The sequence below is a fragment of the Tamandua tetradactyla genome, chromosome 12 (genome assembly GCF_023851605.1).
Source record: "Tamandua tetradactyla isolate mTamTet1 chromosome 12, mTamTet1.pri, whole genome shotgun sequence".
NCBI classification, from domain to species: Eukaryota; Metazoa; Chordata; class Mammalia; order Pilosa; family Myrmecophagidae; genus Tamandua; species Tamandua tetradactyla.
Genome location: NC_135338.1, coordinates 23,307,222 through 23,333,795, shown reverse-complemented (window position 1 = coordinate 23,333,795; position 26,574 = coordinate 23,307,222). Strand labels below are relative to the sequence as shown.

The 26,574-nt window shown below is 42.0% G+C and overlaps 1 long non-coding RNA gene across 4 annotated transcripts in view; it reads right to left on the bottom strand.

Annotated features, from left to right (window-relative positions):
• The window catches only part of LOC143651882 (uncharacterized), a 103,580-nt gene that overhangs the window by 20,576 nt on the left and 56,430 nt on the right, over nucleotides 1-26,574 (bottom strand). For 2 of the 4 annotated variants that reach the window (XR_013160305.1, XR_013160304.1), the window contains exons 2-3: nucleotides 15,769-15,884; nucleotides 12,926-12,988 (exon numbers count right to left, since the gene is read on the bottom strand). This is a non-coding gene — a long non-coding RNA (uncharacterized LOC143651882). The remainder of the gene's footprint in view (nucleotides 1-12,925; nucleotides 12,989-15,768; nucleotides 15,885-26,574) is intronic. The other 2 variants (XR_013160306.1, XR_013160307.1) reach the window with 1 other exon arrangement.

The following is a 26,574-nucleotide window of genomic DNA, read 5'->3' as shown; positions in this document are numbered from 1 at the left end:
CTTAGAAAGGGAAGCCAGGTAATAAACACAAAAACAAACAAACGTAGGGGATGTGGGTTACCAATAAGGAGGTCAAGGGTTGGAAATACTTTTGTAAGATCTGATGTTAAAAAGAAAGCAACCATACAAAAAACTAGGGGGATGAATTTCCAAGAGGAAGGAACAGAAGTGCAATGACACTGAGACAGGGATCCATTTGGCCTGTTGGATGGACGGAAAGCGGAGAGCATAGCTGGCACACAGAGAAGGAGGGGAGAGTGGAGGGAGCAGCTGTCACTATGTTGGGCATGAGCTGACCAAGAAGGGCCCTAGACACCATGATAAGGAAATGGTGTTCTATCCTAAGCATAAAGAGATCCCATGAAGCCATCTCTACACCACTCCCTCCTACCGTGGCATATGAGGAAACATCTGTGAGGCTTGCAGGCTTCTAGGGAAGCCAAAGGGAAGCTTGGCACATGTGCCGTCTGCCTCCAAATCTTCATATCTTCCTGGGATTATGTTGTCCCACCCTTGGCTGAGTTGGGAATAGGGGCAGGACACAGTACCCCTTCTTTGGGATGCCCATCATACCTGACTACTTTATCAAGAAAAGTTATGAATGACTGAAATAGGCAAAATCAGTTATTAGGTATCCTGTCTAGAGTCCATTTCTGGTCTATGAGTTATTTTGCAATTTTGTCAAGGTGTGTGCCATTGATAGGAATGCAAATGATTCTTGTCCACTGAAATGCAAACTGTGTCCAGTGGAGGTGCAGTTGATTATTGCCCTGTGGATACTGACCAATTTTGTATCTACCTGTAAATTATGTCAGCATTCCTGATGGCCTAAAAATGGGCAGCTTAAAAAAAAAATTTTTCCTTTGAATTAATTATAACATCTTACTGGTTCCCTCATTAATGATAACACACATTCGTTTTAAGTTTGTATGACTTAAGATTTTACCTCTTAAAAAAACAGTGTTCTGCCCCCACCAAAAAAAAATCAAAAACAAAAAGTGGTGTCTTTTAACAACTTAATCTCCTCCCTATTTTTTCTCCCCTGCCCTCTTTCTCTTGTTCTCTTGTTCTGAACAATCACATACCCCGGCAGTAAGTCAAAAGCAGATGCCATTCTCTTCTGTGTACAGAGGAAACTGCAGTTTGGAGAAGAGACAACTGACCCCAAGTTGGAACCTGGTTTCCTGACTTCTGTTCTAGTGCTCCATGATGGTAGGGAGGGGTATCTCACCCCATGGGTTCTTCGGGAGATGCATGGAAGTATTTTGGGGAATGAAGAGGGGTCTATTGGCTGGGAGTCAGGGATATAAATGTCCTGCAATGCACAGAACAGTTCCCCAAATGTTCCTGGCCCCAAATGCCAGGAACATCCCCAGAGAGAAACACTGAACTTGGACAACATTTTCAGAATGTTGCTGTTGGATGTGAGGAGACTTATTGACTATTCCCCAAGGATCTTGTGGGACCCAGACAAACATTTTATTAATTTACCAAATAACTAAATGGGAGCTAGTCCTACAGTCATGCCCTCCACCCCATCAGTATGCAAAAAAGATTTATGGCTTTCAATAAATACTTCCCTCTATTGAGAACTGAGCTGTAAGATTTATATTCTTGTTTTGCTTAAGATTCACATTTTAATGTGGCAATAAAGACAAGTGAGATTGTCTCATTGTGAGGGATCCTATTTAGTTAATTATCAGGACTCACATCACAAATCACCGCATTGGGTTTCTTATACCCAGAGAAGGTTGCTGTTTCTCCCTCTCCTCACGTGTGCCTGAGAGTTGGATTGAGGACAGCAGGGTTGGGACAGGAGGTAGTAGGGAGGGATGAGTGCAGAAGAGGTGACCACCTTGTACTGTGCACAGTCCCCAAAGCCCACAGTGTATGCGTCAGCCTTCCTCCCCCTCGCCCCTATTCGGAAAGCAGCGTGGTGAATAGGCAGTGTCCAGATTCTGGAGTCAGAGATCAGGTCCCAGATCTGCCATTTACCAGCATCTTATTTAAGGCTTCTGAATCTCCAGTACCTGTAACCCCCTCCACATAAATTATAGTGATAGGGGTGCATGGGTAGTTCAGGGATAGAATTCTCCCCTGCCATGTGGGATATGTGGGTTTGATTCCCAGCTCACGCACTCAAAAAAAATAATAATAATTACAATGCTGCTCTATCAACCTCCCTCCTGGTTTTGTTTTCAAAATTAAATTATGTAATGGATTTAAAGAAACTGGTACCAAAAAAACAACAATAACAACAATGAAAAGCATACAATAAATATTGGATCTGTCCCCAATAGAGGCTGACAACCTTGAGAAACATCCAAGTGGTCACCAGGCCCACAGGCAAACAGCCAGGAGACTTGGAGCAGTCAAGCAGGCATCAGGGGGTTAGGGACTCAGGCAAGACTCTGAGCAGCAAACATCAAGGACCCAGGCAAGCATCAGGGTTAAATGAGGTTAGAAGAAACACAGAGAAAGGGGGATAGACACACAAGTAAAGAACAAGACTGGGGCTTGTTATTCATTCGTTTAACTTTTGGGAAATATCCCTAACTAACACCAGGAAGGCCAGAGATTGCAGGTGGAAGAACATGGATTGTTTCACTTGAGAACAAGGATGGGTGGGACTGAGGACTGCCAAGCGGAGACACACCAAATAAGGAAGCCCCTGCGCAGAAACCCCCAGCAGAAAGCATGGTCTACCCTTAACGGGCTCTCGTTTCCCAGCCTCTCTGTCCATAGTGCACATGGTCAGTGCTGAGGACAGTCCTGGCAGTCCAGCATGACAGCCGTCATGCACTGATGATTGAACCATCAGTTCAGGGGAACTTTATGCCTTGACAATGTTTTGAATACACTTGGGGGTGTCAAATGGATTTTATCTCTGGTGTCAACTTTGAACAATTTGTAGTAGCTGCCTGGAGAACTACTCTGAAGGTCGCAGTTGGGAAAGAATGCTGTGGTTATATCTGCTACAGGCTTAAAAATGATAAGTGGAGGTATACTTACTACCTTTTAGATATCCTTCAGCTAAAACAGCTTGAAGTACTGCAGCCAATGCTTCCTCGCTGATACACAGCTGGAGCATACGTATAAGGTGCTGGCAGTGGAATTAATTAATTCATTCATGCATTCATTTACTCAGAAGAGACTCCATCGGGAACACTGTCATACAATTAAGGGTGTCTTGTACGAAGAAGTTCCAGGGACTCTCAGAGCCATTTGCCATACCCAAGAATGCACTGGCACTTCATCAGCAAAAAACCCCAGAAGTAGAAATTATTGCAGGCTAGAAAACTAAGGTTCAGCTCAGTTTTGGAAACAAGTGATGGAATAATGCTGACTTTAATAATTGCCATGTCCTCCAACAAGCAGTCTTCTGCAACTTTCACTGATGGTCCCAAAGAGGATGTGATCATGCCTGGACCAAGCCACTTGCCCTCTGTGTTATCTAAGGGCAGCTTTTCTGACAGATGGCCGGCCCTCAGCCAAGCTCTGAGTGTTACCTAATCTTAGGGAATGTATAATCAGTGAATTGGCCCCTATTTCATTTCTCTACAAAATAGCTATTTAAATATCCCCAGAGTATGCACTTTCTGAATCATTAAGGTTTCAGGGTGCATCAATTACACTAATTTGGGAAAGTGATCAAATTCATGCAGGGCTGTTATTTTTAAAGAAAAGACATTTAAGGATATTAATGGGGAATTGGTGTCCGGAGTACATAGATTTCCAGTTATCTCCTATCATGGCAAGAGTCCATCGGTTTCCTCTAAGAGATGGAGAACACATTATGCCTGGTATTAACAAAGATCAATTTCAGTAAAGGAAGACATTCAACACGGGGGAATTGAACTGAGCGGGGAATAAATGACGTAATGTTTGAAGTGAAAAGGGATAAGTCATGCTGGGACTCCTAGTTCTTATATAAGTGATGATTAAATGGAATTTTTGTCCCTGTTTTTCGCTAGAGGTGATTTTTCTTTACTGGAATATATAATGGATCTATTCTGGCATTGTCAGCGAAGTAGGCAGTTAATAATTGGACTTCTTAAAGATTTCAGATTTCTTCGGTTTCAGTGTGAAGAGCGAGCCTTATCTTTACTGCCAACTTATTCCTGCTCTTCAAACTGAAGCGACAGCCTTTTATAAGAATTTGGCTTTGGATATTATCTTTCAAGAAAACTGTATTCCAAGCATCAGTACAATGAATAGAGTTACAAAGACACCGTGAAGATAATATGGATAATATGGAAGATTTGGGAAATAAAGACAAGCTCTCTGCTGAGATGTGAAATCCACAGGGGTAAAAAATGATGAGGTGAACAGAAACGGTGCTGGTACAGGATTTCTATCAGTATCTCTAAGGCAAACAAAATGAAATCATACCAGACTTGTTTTCTTTTTCTCTGCGAACAAATTTCTTTGGGGTCTATAAAAGCTATTTAGATATTTGAATATATTCACAGTGGATGTTTAGAACCGAAGGAGGCCTCAGATATTTCAACATATGAGAGAATGAAAGTCCAAGGAATTAATGTGATTTACCAAGGATCACAGTATCCCTTCCTTCTGGCTTCCAGGTATCGCTTAGTAGGTAATTTAGGAGATTTTCATTTTAAAAAAAAAAATTGTCGATTTTTAAAAAATTTTGTTTTTGTTGGTGATATTGAAGGTGTACCAAAAGCTAGCACCATGACTGGCTGCCAGAAGTTCTAATTTGAGCTGAATTGAATGTAAGTTTCTGATTGCGTGTTTCTTAGAGATAGCATGGAAGGGATACAAAAAGCACATATTTACAGAGTAGCATTTGGAAGCCAGGCAAGGAATCACAGCAAACTTTATAAGAGAAAATGAGTTTAGGTTTAATAGCTCCTTCCTCCCCATTACCCTCCCTAGATGGGAGGACAGGAGGTGAACTACCTGAAGGCTCACCTTTACGGAATCACCAGCTCGGGGACAGAGTTAGCTAGATCTAAATAGTTTTATCTATTGCATCATTTTTCCACCCTAATTTTAGGTAAGACCTTTTAGGGACTTACCCCAGAATGAAGAGGTTAATTGGGATCTGGAGTCGCAACCCAAGAGAGAGAGAGACACATCTGAGGGTTTTCCTGAGGAGAGAAGAGTCCACTGACCTAGACTCAGACTCTGAAGTGAGGCTTCATGAGGCTTTCTTCTTTTTATGAACTGCTCCAGGCAGTGCTTGGCAGGAAGCACAAGCAGTGCTTGCTCATAGCAGCCCAGGGGCAAGGGCTCCAATCATAGCCTAGCTGTTCACCAGCTCTGTGTTCTCCAGCAAGATCTGTTTCCTATCATTCGACAACTGACCTCGACATCCAGTAGAACAGGGAAGCCCACAGTCCAGTCAACTCCTCACTTCTTCTCGGCCTCATCCACCAGCTGCACCCTGAACCATGCTATCTGCCACCACCTCAACTTGAAATTTTCACATCCCTATTTGTCCCACACATTTTCCATCCTTCAAGATCTCTAATTCCTTGACTCTGTTGGGCCTCCCATCCCATTAGCACTTTCTGACTTTCCCTCCTTTTCTACCACTCTGTTCTTCATAGCTAGTCACTTCAATTGCTCTCTCCTACCCTCCTCTGCCTCCTGAGCCATCCTTGCCCTGATAGTCAACAGCCTAACAATCCCAGCTTGCTCTGGACAAATCCAACCACCCACTTTCTCAAGTTCCATGATTACTGGGACCTGTAAGATGCCAAACTCTTGACACCTGGAGCTTCTCAGCCTAGCTCCCACAGGGACTGTTTTAAAACTTCACACTTCTCTTTGGTACTTCTACCCTTTCCCTATTCCTGATTTCCAGCCCCTCATCTGCAGCAGATGACCTGGCTTTTTATATCCTGAGAGGGCAATAAGCAGGGGCTGGGATAGTCATGTTTCATGGGGTCTGGTGACCTGAACTGGGAGACCAGACGGCAGTCCAGACAAGAGGAAGGGTGAGATGTGGGGGCAGGTGAAGAGAAAGAGGTGAGCCCAAGCAGGGTGGGAGCCGACGGCACAAATGGCCTGGCCCTGGAAAGGAAACTAGTTGGCTATGAGGATGGGTTCCAAACCAGGAGGTGCTGAAGCTAAAGCAGCAAGACCCATTCAAATTCTCTTCGAGAGGACTAAGCCTTTGCCTCATTGAATTTCTAGTTGGTTTTGAATTTCACCAAAAAACTTTCAGTTTCCTTCCCACCTGAAACTCTTAAATCATCCAAGTCACAAGTAAATTTTCTCTGAAAGTCCTTTTAGGATGCCCAATGAAAAGAAAGAAGTTACATAATAAGATTGTATTCTTCATATTGAGTTTGGCTAAGGGAGTCTTTCCCTGAAATTTTGTACTTCAAATGTAGCTCCAGCCCATTGCTTTCCCTTTTATTTTCGTCATCTGGCTTCCCAGCAGGTTTAGAATTTTAGCTTGGAGGAAGATTTTTGGTCAGGTTCCTGCTCAAGGCAAAAACTTGTGGAAAATATACTGACAGATTGGAAGTATTCTGAGTTGAGTAGTCCTTTCATGATTAGCATCTCTACCCTTATATTATTTTTCTTTTGCTTGTTTTTTGGTAATTTACAGAGTCCCTATGCAGAATGGACAAAAGCAATAACCCAGAGCAAAGAGCATCTGCTCATTTTAACTTCTCTTGCTCATAAGATCTTCGTGCTTTTGGTTTTTCCCTGTGGCAAGATGACAATCAAGAGCAAATTAATTTTTAGGAGCAGAGCTTGGGAATCAATTCCTCATTATAGAAAAATCTGTATATCTGTGCATAAATAGGGCTCAGGGTCCTCTGGCCAGTGAGAAGGACTTTGTCCTGCCTAAAAGTTCCTAGGCAAGGTACAATTGCTGAGTCTTTCTCTGGACAGTAGCAAGGATGTGTGTAGTAAGAGAAAAATTATGGAATAATTTCTCTTAGGCCATATGCTAAAGGCTCCTTTAGTGAAGAGTAGAATTCCCTTGTGGTCCAGAGCCATTCAAGAAGTTCTCAGAGTGGTTATTTTTTCCCAAGGACTCATTTACCTTGAAGAAAACTGAACTCGTGATACAATGTTTTTCAAACCTCTAAAATAGAGAAGATGATGCTCTTGCTGGGACACTAAGCTAGGAGACTTTGTTTTAGGTGTTTTCAGTTACTGGACAGAAAGATAGGGCTTCAGGCTACTACTGGAGAGTTGTGCAGAAATACTTTTCTGGTAATTAAAAATAGCTATTCATCATGTTTAAAATTTTTACTATTAAACATGTTTAAATTTATTAACAAATTAATATTCTGAATATTTGGTGTTTTATATTTACTACCTAATTTATGTTTTGCTTAGCTTAGTGTTTATTTAAAATCAGATGCAGCTGCATTACTTGTAGGTCCTTCCCTAAGGAATTCTGAAACTTTCCTTCTAATTTGCTTGCTATCATAGACCTACAAACGCACTAAGGGAATTGTAAAATGGATAAAAAGCCATGACTTTGGACTTTCCTCTTACAAATGCTAGTAGATCCCTCCAGGCTAATGAAACATGGGTCAGAGCTCTGCCTGAGGTTAACAGGGAAACCAGGTTAGTTTCTTGCCCAGGTTGTCCTGCTTGAATGGTCAGCCTGGATTCAGCAAAGGAAAGGCACTCTCATTTAATCATTTCAAGTGTGGACATCCTAGTGTTCCCTTCTTTCTCTGTATTCCTCTCTGCCTAGGTTTTCCTGGTTCTCTGTGTCTCTCTTTTCACTTTCTTCAAGCCTTCCTTTCATAAGAGGCCTTATACTGATGTCCTTTGCATACAACAGTTTTTGCATGAAAAACTGTTTGGATTTCTGAAAGACCTTTGAAACAGAACCTAATGTGGGAGGTTGATGATTCCTGTGCAAAAAAAAAGAGGGGAGAGATCACCAAACAGCCTTTACAGGGAAGGCAGATGAGTCACTGAAAGGAGGCTTATTATTCCGAAGTTGGAAGTTACACTTAGGGTGGCTTTTAGGCAGGAGCATCTCATTCCAGTCTTTAGAAATTGATGGTAAGTAAATAGCAAAGCAAAGAATGCACTTTCCTTTGGCTGCTGGTGGGTCAGAGCTGTCTGGGCTGGAATGGAGTGCCGGAAAGCTGAGTTCTTGACCACTTTATCCCCAATTAGTCATGGCCCTGGAAAAATTCCTACATTCCCAGTGACTTCATGTTCTAGCTTGCTAGATGCCAGAATGCGATACACCAGAAATGGAATGGCTTTTAAAAGGGGAATTTAATAAGTTGCTAGTTTACAGTTCTAAGGCTGAGAAAATGTCCAAATTAAAGCAAGTCTATAGAAATGTCCAATTAAAGGCATCCAGAGAAAGATACCTTGGTTCAAGAAGGCCGATGATGTTCAGGGTTTCTCTCTCAAGTGAGAAGGCACATGGCGAACACAGTCAGGGTTTCTGTCTCAAGTGAAAGGGCGCATGGCAAACACAGCATCATCTGCTAGCTTTCTTTCCTGGCTTCTTGTTTCATGAAGCTCCCCAGGAGGTGTTTTCCTTCTTCATCTCCAAAGCTCGCTGGATGGTGGACTCGGCTTCTTGTGGCTGAGTTGTTCTGCTCTGTCAGATTTTCTGTCATTCTCCAAAATGTTTCCTCTTTTATAGGACTTCAGAAACTAATCAAGACCCACCCAAATGGGTGGAGACACACCTCCACCTAATCCAGCTCAACAAACACTCTTGATTAAATCACATCTCCAGGAAGATGATCTGATCATAGTTTCAAACATACAATGCTGAATAGGGATTAGAAGAAATGGCTGCCTTTACAAAATGGGATTAGGATCAAAACATGGCTTTTCTAGGATACATGCATCCTTTCAAACCAGCACACTCCAGTTCCTTTCCTATTAGATGAGATTGATAATACCTGCATGACCCATGCCCCTGGGGACGCAGTGAGAAAGTAAGATTTTAAAACATCACATTGAACATTGAACAGCTACAAAACACTACAGCAGCGCTGGGTCTTTTGATAAATTGGTGATACTTTGTCCAAGAACTGAAATTATTTTAGCTGTTACAATTCGATGTTTTCCAACAGGTTGGGAATTATAGCAATCAGAGTCTCAGCAAGAAACAATTTAATGAAGAGACTCTAATAAAAGACCTCCTCACAAAGGTGTAGGCAGGGAGAGGAGAACCAACAAGGCATGTGAGGCACCCAGATACTACCAACAATGGGAAGCCATTACCCCACAGTCCTATTACCAGAACCCAGCGAAGGCTGTGACCTTGGAGGAAGGTCACTCAGCCCCTGCCAAAACTGTGGTACTGAAGCAGGGAGGGAGCAGGAAAGAAATACCCTGTTCTCTCTCCTCTCATCTTCTAATCTTCTGTTGATGCTTCCCTTTTTCCAAAACCAACAAGAGGCCAGAGGACAAGGGAGCCTGAGCAATGTACAGAACAGAGTACAGAAGGGAAGAAAAGGGCAAAGACCAGATGGAAGCAATGGCAGGGGCGGGGTGGAGAGCAAATAGAGAATAGCCAGCATAGGGATGGTCCCATCAGCTGACAATGGTAAGACTGGTTAGTGGGACAAATGAAAGCTATATTAGTTTATAATTTCAGCCTCCCTCCAGAAATAAAAGAAAAAAAGGGGGAAAAATGTAACAGCTGTACAGTACTGCCTCATTTCTTTTCTTTTCTTTTTTTTTTTAACATGGGCAGGCACCAGGAATCAAACCTGGGTCCTCGGGCATGACAGGCAAGCATTCTTACCTGCTGAGCCACCGTAGCCTGCCCACGGCTTCATTTCTTGATCGCTTAGTTTTAGAAGAAACAAGACCCTGACATTACTCTTATTTCTCTATTTCCTCATGCTCTCCACTTCTTTGCCTTGAACTCTTTGGGACAGAGCAACCTATGGAGGCATTAAGTTGTTTTTTAATAAAGCTGTCAAGATAGGAGTTATATCTCTTCCTTTCCCATTAAATTCTTCTCCTTTGCTGAGTGCTAAAAAGACCAAGTTCCATAGGCAGTCCACCAAACAAAGCATGTTACAGCCAGACCGAGGTCCACTCAAATGGCAACCAGAGTGGTGACACTGCCGGCAATATGGCTATCAGTCGGCACTCTTAACACAAAGCTAATGAAGCTTAATCTCCAGCACCCCCCACTCACAGACACCCTTTCCAAGACCCTAACATGGGCCTAGAAATTTCATATTCAGAATTTTATATTCATCTTCTTAAAAAAGACCCTCAAGAATTCTTGCGACCATGCAAAAGACCCGGGTTCAATTCCAGGACCATGCAACTCCCCCCCAAAACAAAACAAAACAAACAAACAAAAAATCTACCTCTTTGATGGGAGAAAAAATATGAAACTATTAAACTTTACCATCAGGGAATCCCCTGATACTGGTCAAAAATTAGGGACACCCAAATCAATAGGCCAAGCCCTTGATCCTGAGGCTTACTCTTGTGAAGCTTATGTAAATAGCGGAGAAGCTTAGCCTACCTATAGGCATGCTTAAGAGTTACTTCTGGAGGACCTCTTGTGTTGCTCAGATGTGGCCTCACTTTCTCTATGTCCCACTCTGCAAGTGAAATCATTGCCCTCCACACTACATGTGGACATGACATCCAGGTGTGAAAGTCTCTCTGGTGAGGTGGGACATAACTCCCAGGGATGAGTCCAGCCCTGGCACTGAGGGAGCAACAATGCCATCCTGACCAAAATGAGGGAAATAAGTATAACTAATAAAGTATCAGTGGCTGAACGAGTTCAAATAGTCGAGAGGCTACTCTGGAGGTTGCTCTTACACAAGCTTCGATAAGACATTGCTACCTATCATAACTTGCCAAACCCCAACCAAAATCATTCCAGCCAATCTTAAAGAACACCTAGGGCAATGTATAAGATTCTACAAAGTTTCCATTGCACTAGAGTAACTTTCCAGAAACCTACAACCTCCAGATGGGTCCCTGGACCAGATAAGTCCTGAAACTTAAGGGTTTAGCTTCTCCAGAACATAGTCTAATTCCATCTCCTTACCCCGAATATTGACAACTCCCTCCAACATGAAAAAGATAGAATGACCATAGCTGAAATACCTCTAAAGAGTGGGATAGAAAGATCAAAGTTGATGAAATTTATTGCTTCTTTGTATATATGTTATTTTTCACAAAAAAAAGAAAGAAAAACCTGATTGTGATGATGAAAGATATTTATTCCTTCTAGCCTCCTCTATTCTGGAGCAGCTAGAAGGAAAAAGCTAAGAGGAAGGTATAGTGGCCCACAACAAACTCTGGGATCTGTCCTATAACTACTTGTTGAAGAGTGCTTTGAAAACTACTGTTTTTTTCCTTCTTTGCTTTGCATATATGCAATATTATACAATAAAAAAGTAAAAAAAAAAAAAAAAAAAGAGGAGAGGTATATACCAAAGGAAAAAAAAGGGCCCTCAAAATTGTACAAACTTCATACCCCACAAAGTCTGGATCTGCCCCTTACTCTACATCTTTGTTCCTGAAGATGCCTTTTCTGCTTGTGAATCCCCTGGCTGTCTGCAGTGAGCTAAAGGACGGGTAATAATTAATGATGCATCTACTGACCAGACCTCTTCAGACATACGGTCTGGGCAATGGGCCCCCAAAAAGGAGTGATTGCAAGGAGCCACTGCATCCTAATAAAGCTGTGGCTGCAACACACAGACAGTGACATGGGTGACAAAAGACAGGCTGTCGAGGTCAGGCTGGTCACAAACAAAGTGCTGGTGCCCTGCAGTTTAAGAAGCCTTATGTATGACACCACAGGAACAGTCACCCATCTGCTGACTGGCCAACTTCTGCACCTGCTGTTTTGGGAGGGGTGGTGAGGTGAGCACCTGCATGCTGGTCTTTGCAGAGCAGCACCTGGTTCAGGCTGTGAGGAAGCCCAGCAAGGGTTCTGCACCTGGATGTATCTGGAGATGTGCCAGCCCCAGGGCACTGTGCCCTGGGTCGGGTCACAGAGATAGAGCGGTGGCTCATTAGTTTCAGCTCCGGAAAACATTGCCAAGCCCTGAATTAAATCCCCAACCCTGTAATATATCTTTTTGTTCATAGTTACAAAGTATCCACAAAGCCTCATGCCATTGGTTTCAAGGGCAACTGGCTTTAAAATGCATTAAGTGCTGGTCCTTCTACAGAAAAACAATTCAAGAACTAATTTAGATTGAGAACCTATGTGACAGCCCTGGAGATTAAATAAAAGAAAACAATTTACACTTTCTTTATATTTACTTAGCACTTCACTAAATGAGGTGCCAGCCAGAGCTGGGGGAGGTGAAGGACAGTGTGGCCGAGCTGGCCAGTGATGGCTCTACCATGCAGCGGCTGGAGAACATCTGGCTCCCGCAGAGGGAGCTGTAGGATGAGAGGCCGGGAGCAGCATGTCCTGCAGCGTCTCCCAGAGCAGAGCACAGAGCTGGGCAGCTGGGCCGCCAACCTTGAGAACCCCTCTGACCACCCTCTTCAGCCTCTTGATTCGGGGGAGGGGGGCGATGTGGCTGAGCTCTCAAACATCACCAAGGACATCTGCAGGTGCTGGGACTACACCTGGAAAAGGTGGAAGGCAGCAGAAGGAGCGGAGTCCAGCACTGTCCCTCCAGGGAGAACTACACGCTGGACCCAGAAGCCTTGGGCCAGGTCTCAGTTCTCACATCCACAAGGCAGCAGACATGAGGAGCCCCCCTCCTGGTACCAAGTGCCTACCAGCACCCGGGTATCCTATCCCACCCCTGATGTCAACCTCATTCATTGCCACATATGTGTGCTTGACCTGGAAGAAAAGTTGCATTTTACTTATGCTTATTTAGCATTTCAAAATTTACAATGCATTATTTAGAGAGAGAAGGGGAAAGGGAGAGAGGGCAAGGAGATTGGAAAAGAAGGGGAAGAAGGGTGAAAGAATAAATATCATACTTACAAGAGAGATTAAGTACAAAGGCTCTGGCGGGTTCCAGTCCAGCCACTTTATGAGCTCCGTGACCTTGTGCAAGAAAGTTAACCTTAGTTTTCCAATTTGTTAAATGGAGATAAAAAACAGTACTTACTTGCCAGGGTTGTTGTGAGGATTAAATGCATTAACACATGCAAAACTCTTAGAGCCAGTAAGTGTTAGCACATACTATTTTATATACACTTGTACAGCCTCTCAGGCTGGGTGCACCAGTTTTGATAGACGAAGCTCTATCTCTGTGTGTAGAAGGGGAGGACTCTGAGTTTCCCAGCTGTGGAGCCAGACTGGCTTTGACTTCTCTGCCTCAGCATCTGCCATCTACAAAATGAAGATGCCGATAATATCTCCCTTACCAAGTTTGTTCCAAGAAGCAAATAAAACAGGCAATGTGCCTTTCAAGTCCGTGAAGGACAAGGTCAATGGGACAGCTGTATTACTTGAAAATCTTAAAATTGCTCAGACACCTCAGGTTTGCCTGTCTAATGCTTGAACCTCTGTAAGCACCTTCCCTCCCTCCATGGGTGGGAAAGAACTTCGAGGAAAGCCAATCCAGCCACCACGGCCCGCTGAGGAATTCCATCCTGGAGTCACCCCTGAAGCGCCACTCTTCCCTGAGGTGAGTTGCTGAGGAGCAACTGGGAGGTTTGGCTTCATGAAATACTTGACAAACTGAGCCCAGGAGCTACTAGGCAGTCGGGCTGGACTACTAAGGAGAAAAGGAGCAGCATCCATCCGTGTTCACAGCCTGAGGACAAGGGGAGGCCCGACCTGGCACCCGCTCTGCCTGCTCCTTTCCAGCTGGCAGGTCTGCTTAATGAACTGCTGAGCTCAGAGCCACAATGAAAGGGGCTTTTGATGGGCAGAGTTATTAGCACTTCATTTTAATTATGCCTCTTGGCATTTTCCCCATTGCTTTTCTTTCACTCTACCTGACAGTGCTATTAGTGTCGCCCAAATACCAAATGGTAATGAGTAAATTGAACTGTTAAATGGTGATGAATATCAGGCTGGTTGGAAAACAAAGGACATTGGGCTTTCCTTTCTTGTGTGAATTGAGCAGGCATTCTTGGCCTAGCCTCCTTGGGAGCCCAGGAAGTGGCCTCACATCTGAGATTTGTTTATGCCTGGACAGGGTCTAATTTCTAATATCTAGTGCGGGAAGCCCATTCAGGAAAATCAAAGAACAGATTATCAGCAGGTCTTAACACCATTTCAGCAATGACAAAAGAAAAGGGAAAGGATAAGTTCATCTCAACCCATCCAGGTTTCCCTGAGAATGTGGAACTGGCAAAAGAAAGGAAGCCACAGAGTGTGTGAGTGTGAGTCTAAGAAAGGAGAAGAGAGAATCTTTTCATGTAAAAATTACTAGGACCAGAATTATGATGGAGAACTGTCCTCTGAGGAGGAGGAGAGAGCTCGCAGAGATAAGAAATGATCACATATGGAAATTCTATTGGTGGTGAACTTTCCTAGGAATGCTTGGCTAGAAAATGATTTTTTTCCCCTGTATTCTCAAAAGATATTTTCACAGAGTATACTACCTAGGTTGGCAGTTATTTTCTTGCAGCATTTTGCAGACACTGTCCCTCTACCTTCTAACTTTGATTGTTGCTGTTGGGAAGGTTAATATTAGTCAATCGTTGTAACTCAATCTGAGTTTTCTCTCTGGCTGGTTTTAAGAGAGGCTCTTTGCCTTTGGTATCAAGGCAATTTCACTACAATGGGTCTAAATGTCGAGTTCTTTTTCATGATCCTGCTTGGAACTTGTCATTCCCATTATTGAAAATTCTCAGCCTTTATACTCCAAATATTACCTCTTCCCATTCTCTACATTCTCCCTCTCTTGAACTTTGCTCCAATCTATGTTGGGCCTTCTCGTGCTATCCTTCACCTCTCCTCTTTCTCAGCACTTCATGTGTGGAGATCCCAGGAGGGGTTGAAGGGTGTCCCTGCAGAAGAGGATTTGCATTTGCTGCTTTCTGCCACGTGCTGGGGTACTCACAGCACTGGGCTTATTGAATTAATTTACTATTAATTAGTTGGAGTGGCTTTTAGCATATACAGGTAGCAGGGATCCAAGCCCCAAACTTGCACGAGAACAAGCCTGAGATGACAGATATTTCAGGGAGGTTTCTCTTTCCCAAGCTTCCTTGCTTTTTCCCCTTTTGAGGCAGAATTTTTTCTAGTCCACCCTTACCCTAAAGTAGTCTTTTTTTTTTTTTTTTTTTTTTTAAAGAGAGAGGGAGGAAGGGAAGGAAAGACAGAGAGAAGGAAGGAAGGATGGAAGGAAGGAAGGGAGGAAGAAAGGGAAACATCTTTAAACATTTTCTTGTTTTATTATATTTTGTTTGTTTGTTTGTTTTTTACATGGGCTGGGGCCGGGAATCGAACCGGGGTCCTCCGGCATAGCAGGCAAGCACTCTTGCCCGCTGAGCCACCGCGGCCCGCCCCTAAAGTAGTCTTTTGAGTCCCTACCATTCCAACACTCTACCTTGTGAGAACCCAGTGACTGGACACCTGCCCCAACACGGCCATGAAAACCCACACTTTCTAGAAAAGATAATACAGACCAACAGACACCTCAGAGCAGCTGCTGCCTTCCAAGACCACTTTATTTTTATGTTCTGAGCTGTAAACGTCACTGTCTCAAGTGTTCTGAACATTTAAAACACCGCTTTTGCTGTTGTTTGCTTGCTTGTTTATTTTGGATTGGAAGTGTTTTCAGGATGCCAAGTCCACTCTATTTCCAGAAATGAAAGTCCACATCTCTATATTTATAAAAAACAGAAACATCTCTCTGAGGATCTTACCAGCTTTTCACTCTCTTGCTTTTTCTTTGGTTACTGTCGGCCTGAGTGCATGAGTTGGAGCAGTCTGTCCCCTTGGCTGGACCACCCTGGCAACAGCATGAGGCATGGAAGACAATCTCCCAGGGAATAGGAAGAAAATGCTGTTAGAACTTCTATTTCTATGTTTTGTCTTGTATATTTCTTAACTTACGTTTTTGTATACGCTTCATCCTATCCACATTATATTAGTATAATAGTATAGTATTATATACATCAATATAAGTTTTCAACTGAGGGGTGAGAATGATTATATGATATATTTTATGATTATAAGAGTTTGGAGACACCATTGCCTAATAAAGCTATTAGAACCTATTGCGTATGATTTTTATGGCTGGAAGGAAAACATGCAGGTTTTGTATACATTGAAATCTTCATCTTTAGACTGAAAACAAAAGGTCTGGCAGGTTTATGGAAACACATCCTGGACCCTGGAGAGAGCCGGGCCCAAGACTAACTGGGCAATTTTGGTTGACTCTCTAGTGAACACATTCTTTATTACTACTTTCTGTGTCAATGTGTTCCCATTTAAACATGTCTCTCTATTGTTTAATATACTTTCCTACAGTTTTGCCTACTCTATTGGCATGGCAATAGTTTAGTATTGTTGTTTACAGAAAAAAATAATGACAGAGAGCTGGCATAAAAATCATACGAGAACCTGCAACAGCAATTGACATCTCACAGCCCCAAATCAGCCCAGAGCCCACCTGAGTTCCCCTCCAGGCACCTTGCCAGGAGCTGTGTTTGCTGTGAGCCCCTTGCTGCCCTTGAGCTCCCCCTGATGACACTTTCCTCTGCTTGTCTGTCTGTATTTTCCATTTCCCCACCAACGTTGTGTTTTCAGGTCTGTAAGAGTGCATTTCATCCCCGGTGATGGTGAGGGACATGATGATTGGGGTTTAAGGAGACCCAGGCTGGATGGCCACAGTCTGAAAGGTCTACAAACAGAATTTAAGTTCCAGGGCTTTCTTCTTCATTTTGAAATTGAGTCACAGCCCTGCAGTACTTTTCTGATTATGATTCCAGAACCCTCAATTCCCAATATGGCCCCAAATGAGGGATACAGAAAAATGCCCAGTTAAAGTTTGAGAGAATAGTAAACAGACAGCTCAGATGATAAATTATATATATATATATCCCTGTGGTAGCAATACCAGATTTTATGCATTCGTAAGGTTTTAGATGCAGAATTGTGATAGTCTGGTTTACCCTTACTGGAGGAAATGTGACACAATCGAATAGGACATTTCATGTTGCAATGCTGGTATGCGCTGTCACTGTCACATAGACACTAGAAATATGCCCATGTCAGAGCAGGGCCAAGTCATTCAAAGCTGAAGTTGGAATCTTTTTTCAGAATCTTTGAGGATATTGTTGTGAACAAATCAGGTTGAGACTGGCACTGTGCCAATGGGTAGTCTTACTTTCCATTCAGTCAAATGAAACAAACTGAGTCTGTAAATTGGCCTGTGTTTTCTGAGCTAATAGGCCTCTCCTGTTTATATTTTCTCCTTAAGGAAGAAATATTAAAAATAATCACAGAATCAATTTTAGTGGTCCCTTTAAAATGGGAGGTGAACTGAAGGTAGTTCAGTTTGTTTTAACAATAAATTCAGCTTATTGAAGCAAGCATCAGTGTATCATGTTCCCATATGGCAGTTATTAGACATAGGGAAAACTTGAGAAACTTATTGCTCTAGGATAGCTAGTAAAAGGTATTGAAGACATCTTTATAGGACCTGAACATAGTGCCAATAAAATAAGGACACTATCCATTTGTAGGTGATCGGTGAGAGGAAGAAATCTTTGAGCAATTAAAAGATCATAGTTCTACAGTATGCAAGGTAGATAAGCTGTCAGGTAAGAAGGTTATGGTTCATGTGCATGTTAATTTATTCATTTATTTTCTCAGTCACTCATTCAACAAATGTTTATTGAGCACCTACTATGTTCCCAAATGTAGTGGGTTCTGATGATGAACAAGTGATGAGTAAGATACAATGCTTACTTTGAGGACCTTACACATAGGTGATAGACTGAAAGGGGCCACTGAGTTCAAGGGAATGGGAGAAATGGTAAAGTAAGCAGAGGGTGTTGTGCCACTGTGTGGGGGGGGTCACAGGAATCCTAGGTCAGGTTGGGGTAGGTCAGGGCAAGGCTGGGGCATGGATGGTTCCAGGAAAATGGAGCTGGAGGTAGAAAAATTGTACAAAGAAAGAAAAGAGTGTGTATTCAAGCAACTGCAAGTAGTTTTTTGTGGCTTTAATTAGTTTGAGGAAGGGAATGTCAAGAGGTAAAGTTGGAGCAGTAAGCAGGGATCCAGATGACAAAGAGCCTTCTGTGATTCCCAGCAATGAGAAGTCCATAAAAGGTTCAAAGTAGGGGAATGAAGTGATCAAATTTCGGTTTTGGAAAGATGACTTTGGCAATGGCAAGGAAAAGAGATAGAGCCAGGAAAAGCAGGAGGCAGTGAGGGAAGTTGGGAGTCTGGTAAAGTAATAAGTCAAAGGATGAAAGTAGCTTGACTAGGGTAACTGAAGTGGAATAGAGAGAAGTAGACAGACTGAAGATACATTAGTAAAGTAGAATTATGAGGAAAGGGAGAAGCCAAGAATAGTGCTGAGGATTCTGGTTTGTGCTACTGCATAAGAGATGGTGCCATTCACTGAGATAATGAACACAGGAGGGACAGTGGGTTTAAAGGGGATGACAATGAATCAGATTTTAGGGATTTCTTGCTTGCCTGTGGAATATTCAATAGGTTCTTAGACATAGGTCATCTGAAGTACAGGCCAGGGAACCGGCTGGACTTAGAGATTTGGGAGTTATCCACCTATTGTTGGTAATAGAGGCAAGGAGATTTGGATGCAATTAACCACAGTAGAGGGAGAAGAGATCCTAGAATAGAAGCCTAAGAAACCAACCAAGATTGAAAGGATGGAATGTGAATGAGGAGTCTACAGGGTAGACTGAGGAGCAGCAGAGAAGCAGATGGAAACCCAAGAGAGCGCGGTGTCACAGGGACCCAAGGAGAAAAGATTTGGGAACTAATAGGTTGTCAAAAGTGTCAAATACTGCAGAAAAAAGATCATACAGGGAAAAAAAAGTGAAAGAATCCATCAGCATCAATAAGAAGCATGGCATCGGTGGCCTGGGTTAGAGCAGTTTCAGTGCCATAATGGGAGAAGAAACACAATTGCAGTGAGTTGCAGAGTGAATGGGAAAAGTAGAATCTGGGAGTGGGGCCAACTCTTTCAAGATTCTAGCTGTGAAGGGGAGAGGGAGATGAAACAGGAAGTGGAAGAGTAGAGTCGTAAGAGAGAAGGCAATTATTTAGGAATCAAATAATAGGAGAGACTTGAGATGATTCAGATGCTGATGAGAGAGAATAACTTCTGTCCTGACAACAACAAGAACTCTACTAACCCATTCCCAAAGACACAGAGGAAAATTATTTTAAACACATGCACATACACACACACACACACATTTAAAGCCTCTGGAAACAGTTCTAAAGGCAAACAGCAAATGAAGAAACATTTATTCCAGAAAATCTATGAAAATTGGGTAAGGAAGGCAAGAGTCTGTGGAATTTGAACCAAAACTACTCCCTCCCGTCCGCCTCTCAGCCCAGTGAGGCAGAGACTCCACTCCAGACTGCTGCAGCCAAGGGCACAGGGCCCCCTTCTCCTTCTAAACCTGGCCAGAGGGCTTTCTTCCTGGAAGGAGCAGGACTTCAGCATTTCCCATCCTGTCTTCAGCTGCCTGTTGCTGAGGCTAAGCCTTGTGGTCAAGAGGTGAGGGCTCCTTTCTCCTGCCCAACTGCCACTCATGGAATGGAGGTTGTATCTTGATGTGTCATGCTGAGAATACTGTCACTCCATAGCCCTTACTCCAACTCTTGAGGAAATGGGTTTATATCAGGATAGGCAAGTCAACAGGCTACTGCTCCACCACCACCACCAAGCACTCAACTCCTGGAGCAGGGAAGTGACTCAGAAAGAAGCTTGCCATTGTCCCCACTCCAGTGCCAGAGCCCTGGCTCATAGATTTTATCTGGAGGGAGAAGAGGCCTTAAAACAGATAGTTCTTAATCTTTTCCCAAAATAACTGACTTCATTTCCCACAGAGTTGGAGAAGTTCAATCTTAAGAGCACTCTCAAGCGCAATGGAGGTTTTTTTAATTAAAAGAAAATCAGTAGTGTGGTCTATTTCTTTCTCCCTTATTTTTTGGTTTTCCCTGCTCATCATTTTTTTAGCCCAAGAACCAAAATTATTGCTACCTTTCCTGTGCATTCTTATTTATATTATTAATAGTAGCTTTCCCTTTTTTCTTTAGATAAGAAAAATTATGTAATCAAAATTATAAGCTTAAAGAAGTAGATTTTACAAATTCTGTAGAGCATAATTCTAAAGTAAGAATTTTTGTTTGCATGCATTTCCATCTACTTTTTTATTTTGTCTGTTGTTGACTTGTATTCTTATAATGATTTTCTTTCTCTTGTGTTTTCTTGTGCTCTGCTGAATATGTGCAAATTGAGTTAAACAGACACAAGCTTCATCCTTTAGGAATTTTAAGGACGTTCAATAAGAAGACAGAGCCTAATACAAAAGTGAGGACAAAAACATCTGCACAGATATCAAATACATAAATAAAACATACTCTGCTTAAAAAAAGAAAACAAAAGTGGAGGTTATGGTGAAAGGCAATTGGGAAGGAAATCTGTGGGACTTGTGAAGATACAGCTTTGACTATAGACGGGCTCATTTGTATGAGAACTGGGGAATGAAATAGCAAAGACCTGTCAAGAGCTCTCCTGGGATTATAATAACTATCAAACACTGACTCAGAAATGATTCCATCCAAAAGAGCCACAATTTGATTGGACTGGTTTGTAGAGAAATTTATGTCCCAAGGTGTGTTGGTTTGCTAAAATTGTCAGAATGTTATATACCAGAAAATGGAATGGCTTTTAAAAAGGGAATTTATTAAGTTACAAGCTTACAGTTCTAAGGCTATGAAAATGTCCAAATTAAGGCACCAACAAGAGGTAACCATCACTCAAAAAAGGTTGATGCTGTCCAGAACACCTCTGTCAGCTGGGAAGGCACATGACTGGCATCTGCTGGTCCCTTGCTACTGGGCTCCATTGCCTTCAGCCTCTATTTCCTGTGGGGGTTCCTCACTTGGTTTCTCCAGGGCTGGGTTTCATCTCTTGGCTTATCTTGGCTTCCCTTGGCTCTCTCTGGGTTTTGGCTTTCTTAGCAACTCAGGGGAATGCACATGGTGATGTCTGCTGGGCTCTGCATTTCCAAACATCTGGGTCTTGTGTTGGCTGTTGGCTCTCTAAGTATCTCCAAACATCTGTGTCTCTGTTAGCTCTGAAGCAACTGTTCTCCAAGTGTCTGCATCTGAGGTTTCTCCAAAATGCTTCCCCTGTTAAAGGACTCTAGTAAACTAATCAAGACCCACCTGAATGGGTGGTGTCACATCTCCATCTAATCAAAAGGCCACACACACAATTGGGAGTGTTACATCTCCATGGAAACAGTCCAATCAAAGTTTCCCACCCTAAACAATAGGTCTGGGCCCACAAGATTGGATCAGGAAGAAAACATGGCTTTTCCGGAGTACATAGTAATTTCAAACTGGCAGAGCAATTGGTTCATAATCAACGAGTTTATCTGCTGGGTTTGGTCAGAGAAAGAGTGGAAAAGAGCCTTGCCTGTAGCACTGTTATCCCAGGGTAACTGTGAGCATCCCCAGGAGCAACATCAAAAGCTTAAAGCTTTGAGAGAGGTATTAAAAAAAAAAAACAGCAATAGAAACTGCCTGTGAGAGTCACCAGATGTCAAACTTAACAGAGCAAAGATTTCAAAGTAGCCATTATACATTGTGGTCACAGAACTAAATGTAAGCTTGATTAAAGTAAAGGAAGGTATGATGATAGCATAGCATCAAATATAGAACATCAATAAAGATAGAAATTATAAAAAAAACTGAATGGAAATTCCTGGAGTTGAAATGCACAAAACTAAAATAAAAGATTCACTAGAGGAGCTCAACAGTAGATTTCAACTGGCAGAAGAGAGAATTAGCAAACTTGAAGCTGGATCAATAGAGATTATTGAGCCAAAGAACAGAGAGAGAAAAATAATGAAAAAAAAAATGAAGCAAGTCTCAGGAAAATATGGAAACCCATCAGCACACCATTATATAATTTTGTACATTTCCACATAATGGGAGTCCCAGGAGAGGAGAAAGAGAAAGGAGAAGAAAAAATATGCAACGATGTAATTGCTGAACTTTTTCCAAATTTATCAAACGCTGCTGAGAAATAACCAATAGGGAGAAAAGGCTCTTAAGATAAGAGGCAGAGGGTTGATGTTAACAGGGGAGTGCTGAGGAGAAGGGGCTGCTTGTATCCAGGGTCAGTGACAGGGACTGGGGTTAGACAGGACAGATCTTGTCTCACTTAACAAACAACCACAAAACCCCAGGCTTGTGCATCAACGAGTATGCTTCCACTTCTGGAATCAACTGGGGGTCAACTAAGTGGCTCTGCTGATCTTGGCTGGACTCATCTATGTGTGTGGGACTCTCAACTGCTGGTGGGGATCTAGATGAGCCCCTGCAGGGACTAGGGTGACTAAGCTTTGTTCCACACATCTCTCAACCTCTTACTGGGACCAATGGTTTAGCCTGGGCTTACCCTTCTCATGTGATAGCAGGACACAAGAGTGCAAACTCCCACGCCCAAGCCCACTTACAGCCTCTGCTTGTGTCATATATCTGTTAATATCCCATTAGCTTAAGTACGCCATATGGCTGAGCCTAGTGTCAAGTCACTCCACCAACATTACAAAGTTAAATGGCAAAGGGCATAGATTCAGGACAGGATGAAGAATTGGGACCAAATGGCACCTCCTCCAGTTTGTCCCCATGGGACAAGGCAGAGGCTGTTAAGAGATAATCACATTTGTAGTGGGGGGTGGGTGGGGCGGAAGGTTTGAGTGAGTTCATGGCAAATAATCCTTCAGCTTCTCAGAACTTCTTCAGGGCTCCTTTAACAACCGCAAGAGCCCTACACAGAAAGGGTTCACAAATATTGTTGCCAAGCCTAATTACAGAGGACAAAATCGGGGATAAGAAAAGTATTTCTTTGCAATGAATAAAGGTTGAATATGATCCTGTTTTATTTTCTCAACACAGATAAAGAGAAATATGGTTTTGACATTTTGTCAAACACAAGAAGAAAAAGCAGTTTGCAAGCATTCGAGGGAAAAAGACAAATTAAAGGCCCGGCTATTCCCTCCCCTTCCGTGCAGGGCAAGGTGCTGCTGCATTATTTATGTCTGAAAAGGTGAACACTCGACTGTGGTTAATGAGTAAAGCAGTCTAGATGAGATCACTCCGTGATAGGGTCAGCATTGCCTTATAAAATGTAACGACAGCAAAGTCAGCTTTATTGCTTTTGCAGAGAGGGGAAAGCCCTCCACCACCTTAACGGAATAGGTAGAATCTGCTTCTGGGCACAAAAAGAAAGAGCATTTTCTCTAAAGCCTGTTTATGAGAGAAGAGTCTTGGACTGTGCAAGAATTTAACAGAAAGCGTGTATACAGGCAGACAGGAGTGTCTGTGAAAGTCAGGCCAAGACGGCTGTGGGGTGCATCCACATTATACCTAGAAGGGCGAGAGATGAGCTCTTGAGTCAATGGAGTCAGGCTTCCAAGAGCTAAAGGCACAGAAAGAAAAGCTGAAAGGGTAGTCCAGCTAGCCGAAAAGTGATTCTTTGATAGGGGGTATGTCCCTACCTGCTTCAACCACCCCAGAAGTTGTCATCACCTACTTTCTCCCTCCTTTCCTTTTTCATTTTCAGGCTGAATCTTTCTACAAATCCCTCTCTTCTGCTTCTGGAGCGGGACTAAAGCACAGTGGGTGAGCTTTATAACACCCGACAGAGGAAGACATGGCTGTGATCTGTGGACATTTTACTTCCATAAATGAGGCATCTCCCCATGGGCTCCTCTCTTTTCATTTCAGTGTAGTGTGATGCATTCCTTGTTAGGGGTATTTATGGAATATATGATTTAATTTTAACTAAACTAACACCCAGGAAATGGACACATAGTATGTTAGTCAGGGTTCTTCAGAGAAAGAGATCAGCAGGATGGATGGATGGGTGGATGGATAGATAGATAGATAGATAGATGGTAGATAAATAGATACAGGTATAGGTGTAGGTATAGATATAGGTATAGATATAGATATATAGATATAGTTGTATAGATTTGTTATAAAGAATTGGTTCATGCAACCATGGGGGTGGTAAGTCTGAATTCCACGGAACAATCTCCAAGTTGTAAACTCTGGTGTTAAAATCCTTAGTACTAATTCTTGAGGGGAAGCTAGCTAGCTGGCTGGAAATTCTGGCAAGAGCAACTGTTGGAGTTGAGGCAGAAGTTCTTCTTCTGACCTCTAAAAACCTCAGTTCTGGATTTTAAGAACTCTAATTGACTAAATGAGGAGATTACCCACATTTCTGAGGTCAATCTCCTCTGTTGATTGTAGACGCAATCAACCAATTATAGATGCAAATTCCATCTACAAAATACCTTCTCAAGTAACAAGCTGACCAGTGTTTGATCAAACAACTGGATATCAAAACCTAGTTGACACATGAAATGAACCATCACATGTGTCTTTAAAATATCCAGCAAGGAAATTGCAATTTGAATATTTTCACAAATCAAATACACAAAAATGGGCAAGTTGACCATTACCGCACCATGAGACCGAGTTTCCATCAGCCTCACTGCAAGGTAAATCAACTGGTGATTTGATCAATTGTGACAAGAAGTCAGAAAAAAAAAAAAAGGCATGAGGAAGATTATTTTAAATTTGTACTTATATCCATTGTCATTACTTATCATGAATTTGTCCCACATGTGTATTGTGCCTGAAGTTATGCCTAATGTGAGTAGGAAGCCATCATGGTTAGCAGGACATACAAATGTTAAACCTTCAGGACACATATACAAACTTCTACAATTGCCTCAGCAATATTTGCAGTTATATGATAATCTAATACTTTTTTTAAATGTCACTAAACAACAATAAATGATTAGAAGCATCTTTAAAATTTCCTTACTAGCAGCAGAAGCAAACGGCCACATACCTTCCTTATGTGGTAAAAATTGCTGAAATCAGATGTGGAAAAGAATATAGCAGCAAAAAAAAAAATGCATTATTTTGTCAGCAAATAATATGAAAAGATACATAAAACTGCTGTTAAAGATCAGAACAAAGAAGTACGAAACAAATTACGCAGAATAGAAAGTTTGTTATACTTTAGGATGAAAGTACTGGGGTTTCCAACATGTGTAAGTTAATGATATCCGTAGGTTCTCTTTCAATAATGATTGAAATTTTTGTGAATCGCTAAAGGAAAGGGGCATGAAAGAAGATATATTCTCTACAGAAAATGAGTTATTGAAAACTGGGGAAGTGTTACCGCCAATGGAGAGGTTTGATTGGACAAAAAAAAGGTTTCTGAAGTCAGGTTACAGAGCTGCCCCATTTGTGAAGTTCATTTTCTTCCTTTCTCCTAAGCAAGCTAATGCAGCAAAGAAATTCGAAGCCAGAACTTCATAGGGCAGTACTGTCAAACCTGAAGGTGTGTACTTTTTGCCTGGGCACCTTCAAATGCAGATGCTGATTCAGTACATTTGGCATGTTCCGAGATTCTTTATTTCTAACAAGCCCCCAGGAAGTGCTGATGATGTCTGTCCATGACCCATACATTGAGTAGCAAGGCATAAAGAAATATAGAATGTCAGGGTTGGTTTTAATTTTATCAAATTAAGGTTGTTTAAAATATAGTAAACTCTTCAGACTATTAGGGAGTGATCATGCAAATCATCAGTACCATAGACAAGTTTGCTGGTTATCTTGATGGCAAAGTCCTTAATAGTTTCACACGTGAAAATGTATTGTAGATTTTGCTTTGTCAAGAATACAATTTTTTTTCAAATTTCTTGCCTTTTTTTTTTCACTGAACTGAACTTCATATAGCATAAAATTATTTAAAAATGAACTATTCAGTAATTCAGTGGCATTTACCATATTCATGATATGTGGCCACCACCTCTATTTAGTTCCAAAACATTTTCATCGCACTGGAGTTAAATGCCACACCAACTAAGCAGCTACCAACACTTGTTTTCTTTTCTTTCTTTCTTCCTTTTTTTTTGGATTATTGCCATCTCAGTGGGTGTGAAGCGGTATCTCATTCCCTAATAATCAATAATGCTGAGCATTTTTTCATGTACTTGTTGATTATTTGTATGTCTTCTCTGGAGAAATGTCTATTCAAGTTTTTTGCCCTCTTGAAAATTGTATTGCTTGCCTTTTGTTGTTGAGTTGTAAAATTCTTTATATATTACAGATACAAATTTCTGACCTTTTAAATGATGGCAAATGGCTGTTAGCAGAATTCTATCTAGCAATTACTAAAAAAATAAATGAATCCACCTAATCTGCTCCATAGGGTTAAAGTAGTAAGTTAAACAAAAAGTGAGGAAATAACTGCTTGAAAGAATCCTGTCCTATGCAGTGCATTGTGTAAAGAGTGGTTTTTATCATTATGTGATTTTGTAGTTGAAAATGACATTATGTACCACCTATAAATCTTTCATATCTTCACATCAAGAAACTGAATTTGACATTTAAAAGCCATTCACATGGTGAATTTTGAAGCTCCT